Here is a 5,000-nt window from a genome sequence, read left to right as displayed (position 1 = left end):
ACGCATGGTGATGGCACATGCATCGACCATCATCGGCATAGGCTGCCCTTCGGTACGGGCACTTGCCTCGACCGCCATCGGCACAAGCTGGGCCCTGGTGTGGGTTGTTGCCTCGATCACCAGCGGCACATGCTGAGCCTTGGTGCGGGCGGTTGCCTCGAGCACCATCGGCAGACCCTGGGCCCTGGTGCGGCCGGTTGCCCCGATAACCATCGGCACACGCTGGGCCCTGGAGCGGCCGGTTGCCTCGATCACCATCGGCAAAAGCTGGGCCCTGGTGCGGGCGCTTGCCTCGACCACCATCGGCACACGCTGGGCACTGGTGCGGGCGCTTGCCTCGACCACCATCGGCACACGCTGGGCCCTGGGGCGGGCGGTTGCCTCGATCACCATCGGCACACGCTGGGCCCTGGTGCGGGCGGTTGCCCCCAGCACCATCGGCACACGTTGGGCCCTGGTGCGGGCGCTTGCCTCGACCACCATCGGCACACGCTGGGCCCTGGTGCGGGCGCTTGCCTCGACCACCATCGGCACACGCTGGGCCCTGGTGCGGCCGCTTGCCTCGACCACCATCGGCACACGCTGGGCCCTGGTGCGGTCGGTTGCCTCGAGCACCATCGGCACACGCTGGGCCCTGGTGCACCATCGGCACACGCTGGGCCCTGGTGCGGGCGCTTGCCTCGACCACCATCGGCACACGCTGGGCCCTGGTGCGGGCGCTTGCCTCGACCACCATCGGCACACGCTGGGCCCTGGTGCGGCAGGTTGCCTCGAGCACCATCGGCACACGCTGGGCCCTGGTGCGGTCGGTTGCCTCGAGCACCATCGGCACACGCTGGGCCCTGGTGCGGGCGCTTGCCTCGACCACCATCGGCACACGCTGGGCCCTGGTGCGGCAGGTTCCCTCGACGACCATCGGCACACGCTGGGCCCTGGTGCGGCAGGTTGCCTCGAGCACCATCGGCACACGCTGGGCCCTGGTGCGGTCGGTTGCCTCGATCACCATCGGCACACGCTGGGCCCTGGTGCGGGCGGTTGCCTCGACCACCATCGGCACACGCTGGGCCCTGGTGCGGCAGCTTGCCTCGAGCACCATCGGCACACGCTCGGCCCTGGTGCGGTCGGTTGCCTCGAGCACCATCGGCACACGCTGGGCCCTGGTGCGGCACGTTGCCTCGACCACCATCGGCAGCCTCGACCACCATCGGCACACGCTCCGCCCTGGTGCGGCAGGTTGCCTCGACCACCATCGGCACACGCTGGGCCCTGGTGCGGGCGCTTGCCTCGACCACCATCGGCACACGCTCCGCCCTGGTGCGGCAGGTTGCCTCGACCACCATCGGCACACGCTGGGCCCTGGTGCGGGCGGTTGCCTCGACCACCATCGGCACACGCTGGGCCCTGGTGCGGGCGCTTGCCTCGACCACCATCGGCACACGCTGGGCCCTGGTGCGGGCGCTTGCCTCGACCACCATCGGCACACGCTGGGCCCTGGTGCGGCAGGTTGCCTCGAGCACCATCGGCACACGCTGGGCCCTGGTGCGGCAGGTTGCCTCGAGCACCATCGGCACACGCTGGGCCCTGGTGCGGGCGCTTGCCTCGAGCACCATCGGCACACGCTCGGCCCTGGTGCGGTCGGTTGCCTCGAGCACCATCGGCACACGCTGGGCCCTGGTGCGGCAGGTTGCCTCGACCACCATCGGCACACGCTGGGCCCTGGTGCGGGCGCTTGCCTCGACCACCATCGGCACACGCTCGGCCCTGGTGCGGTCGGTTGCCTCGAGCACCATCGGCACACGCTGGGCCCTGGTGCGGCAGGTTGCCTCGAGCACCATCGGCACACGCTGGGCCCTGGTGCGGGCGCTTGCCTCGACCACCATCGGCACACGCTGGGCCCTGGTGCGGGCGCTTGCCTCGAGCACCATCGGCAGACGCTGGGCCCTGGTGCGGCAGGTTGCCTCGAGCACCATCGGCAGACGCTGGGCCCTGGTGCGGCAGGTTGCCTCGAGCACCATCGGCACACGCTGGGCCCTGGTGCGGTCGGTTGCCTCGAGCACCATCGGCACACGCTGGGCGCTGGTGCGGGAACTTGCCTCGACCACCATCGGCACACGCTGGGCCCTGGTGCGGCAGGTTACCTCGATCACCATCGGCACACGCTGGGCCCTGGTGCGACAGGTTGCCTCGAGCACCATCGGCACACTATCGGCCCTGGTGCGGGCGGTTGCCTCGACCACCATCGGCACACGCTGGGCCCTGGTGCGGGCGGTTGCCTCGAGCACCATCGGCACACGCTGGGCCCTGGTGGGTTTAGGCACATCTTCAAATTTCTGCCGTGCCAATGCCATTTTTATGGCTTGTAAATTCATACAATGGTCCCCTAAGCCTTCACGTGAAGTTTCGTTGGAAGATGACTCGTTTTCTATTTTTCACGATTTTCGAAACTTTTTGCGGTTCGGGAATTTTTAAAATTTTTTTATAAGGATTTTTGGCCCCAAATTTTGTAGGCATGATCCTTCTATTTTTGTTGGCATGCACAAAAAAATTCAGCTAAAAACTCGAAGTAGAGAAGATTTTGTGACCGTTTGAAAAAAGTGTCCCCATTTCAGACACTTTAACGGCTACTGGTAGCAAACCTGTAAAATCTCAAATGCTCTTTAAGGGGGTGTGAATTCTCAGAGGTTTGATGAGGGATAGGGGGCCAACACAAGGCCAAGTACCAGCACCCATCGCACATCATGTGCGCACACCCCCCCGGCCCCCCTCCCAATCGCCGGAACCCCAATGCCGCCGGTCAGGTTCTCCGGCGGTACTCCGGCGATGCTCCGGCGATGCTCCGGCGATGCTGTCCCGAGTGAAAAAAATGCGGCACCAGCACATGCTGGAGCCAAGCATGGGCACCGTGGCTCAAAATCGAACTTCGGCCAAGGCCTCGACCATCAATGGCACATGATGACGCATGGTGATGGCACATGCATCGACCATCATCGGCATAGGCTGCCCTTCGGTACGGGCACTTGCCTCGACCGCCATCGGCACAAGCTGGGCCCTGGTGTGGGTTGTTGCCTCGATCACAATCGGCACATGCTGAGCCTTGGTGCGGGCGGTTGCCTCGAGCACCATCGGGAGACCCTGGGCCCTGGTGCGGCCGGTTGCCCCGATAACCATCGGCACACGCTGGGCCCTGGGGCGGGCGCTTGCCCCCAGCACCATCGGCACACGCTGGGCCCTGGTACGGGCGGTTGCCCCGAACACCATCGACACAAGCCGGCCCTTGGTGCGGGCTCCTGGCTCGACCACCATCGGCACACGCTGGGCCCTGGTGCGGGCGCTTGCCTCGACCACCATCGGCACACGCTGGGCCCTGGTGCGGGCGCTTGCCTCGACCACCATCGGCACACGCTGGGCCCTGGTGCGGCAGGTTGCCTCGAGCACCATCGGCACACGCTGGGCCCTGGTGCGGCAGGTTGCCTCGAGCACCATCGGCACACGCTGGGCCCTGGTGCGGGCGCTTGCCTCGAGCACCATCGGCACACGCTCGGCCCTGGTGCGGTCGGTTGCCTCGAGCACCATCGGCACACGCTGGGCCCTGGTGCGGCAGGTTGCCTCGACCACCATCGGCACACGCTGGGCCCTGGTGCGGGCGCTTGCCTCGACCACCATCGGCACACGCTCGGCCCTGGTGCGGTCGGTTGCCTCGAGCACCATCGGCACACGCTGGGCCCTGGTGCGGCAGGTTGCCTCGAGCACCATCGGCACACGCTGGGCCCTGGTGCGGGCGCTTGCCTCGACCACCATCGGCACACGCTGGGCCCTGGTGCGGGCGCTTGCCTCGAGCACCATCGGCAGACGCTGGGCCCTGGTGCGGCAGGTTGCCTCGAGCACCATCGGCAGACGCTGGGCCCTGGTGCGGCAGGTTGCCTCGAGCACCATCGGCACACGCTGGGCCCTGGTGCGGTCGGTTGCCTCGAGCACCATCGGCACACGCTGGGCGCTGGTGCGGGAACTTGCCTCGACCACCATCGGCACACGCTGGGCCCTGGTGCGGCAGGTTACCTCGATCACCATCGGCACACGCTGGGCCCTGGTGCGACAGGTTGCCTCGAGCACCATCGGCACACTATCGGCCCTGGTGCGGGCGGTTGCCTCGACCACCATCGGCACACGCTGGGCCTTGGTGCGGGCGGTTGCCTCGAGCACCATCGGCACACGCTGGGCCCTGGTGGGTTTAGGCACATCTTCAAATTTCTGCCGTGCCAATGCCATTTTTATGGCTTGTAAATTCATACAATGGTCCCCTAAGCCTTCACGTGAAGTTTCGTTGGAAGATGACTCGTTTTCTATTTTTCACGATTTTCGAAACTTTTTGCGGTTCGGGAATTTTTAAAATTTTTTTATAAGGATTTTTGGCCCCAAATTTTGTAGGCATGATCCTTCTATTTTTGTTGGCATGCACAAAAAAATTCAGCTAAAAACTCGAAGTAGAGAAGATTTTGTGACCGTTTGAAAAAAGTGTCCCCATTTCAGACACTTTAACGGCTACTGGTAGCAAACCTGTAAAATCTCAAATGCTCTTTAAGGGGGTGTGAATTCTCAGAGGTTTGATGAGGGATAGGGGGCCAACACAAGGCCAAGTACCAGCACCCATCGCACATCATGTGCGCACACCCCCCCGGCCCCCCTCCCAATCGCCGGAACCCCAATGCCGCCGGTCAGGTTCTCCGGCGGTACTCCGGCGATGCTCCGGCGATGCTCCGGCGATGCTGTCCCGAGTGAAAAAAATGCGGCACCAGCACATGCTGGAGCCAAGCATGGGCACCGTGGCTCAAAATCGAACTTCGGCCAAGGCCTCGACCATCAATGGCACATGATGACGCATGGTGATGGCACATGCATCGACCATCATCGGCATAGGCTGCCCTTCGGTACGGGCACTTGCCTCGACCGCCATCGGCACAAGCTGGGCCCTGGTGTGGGTTGTTGCCTCGATCACAATCGGC

This window comes from Durio zibethinus, unplaced genomic scaffold, assembly GCF_047325235.1.
Source record: "Durio zibethinus cultivar Kanyao isolate XHJ-2024 unplaced genomic scaffold, ASM4732523v1 HiC_scaffold_165, whole genome shotgun sequence".
NCBI classification, from domain to species: Eukaryota; Viridiplantae; Streptophyta; class Magnoliopsida; order Malvales; family Malvaceae; genus Durio; species Durio zibethinus.
Note: the sequence above shows the minus strand (reverse complement) of the source record.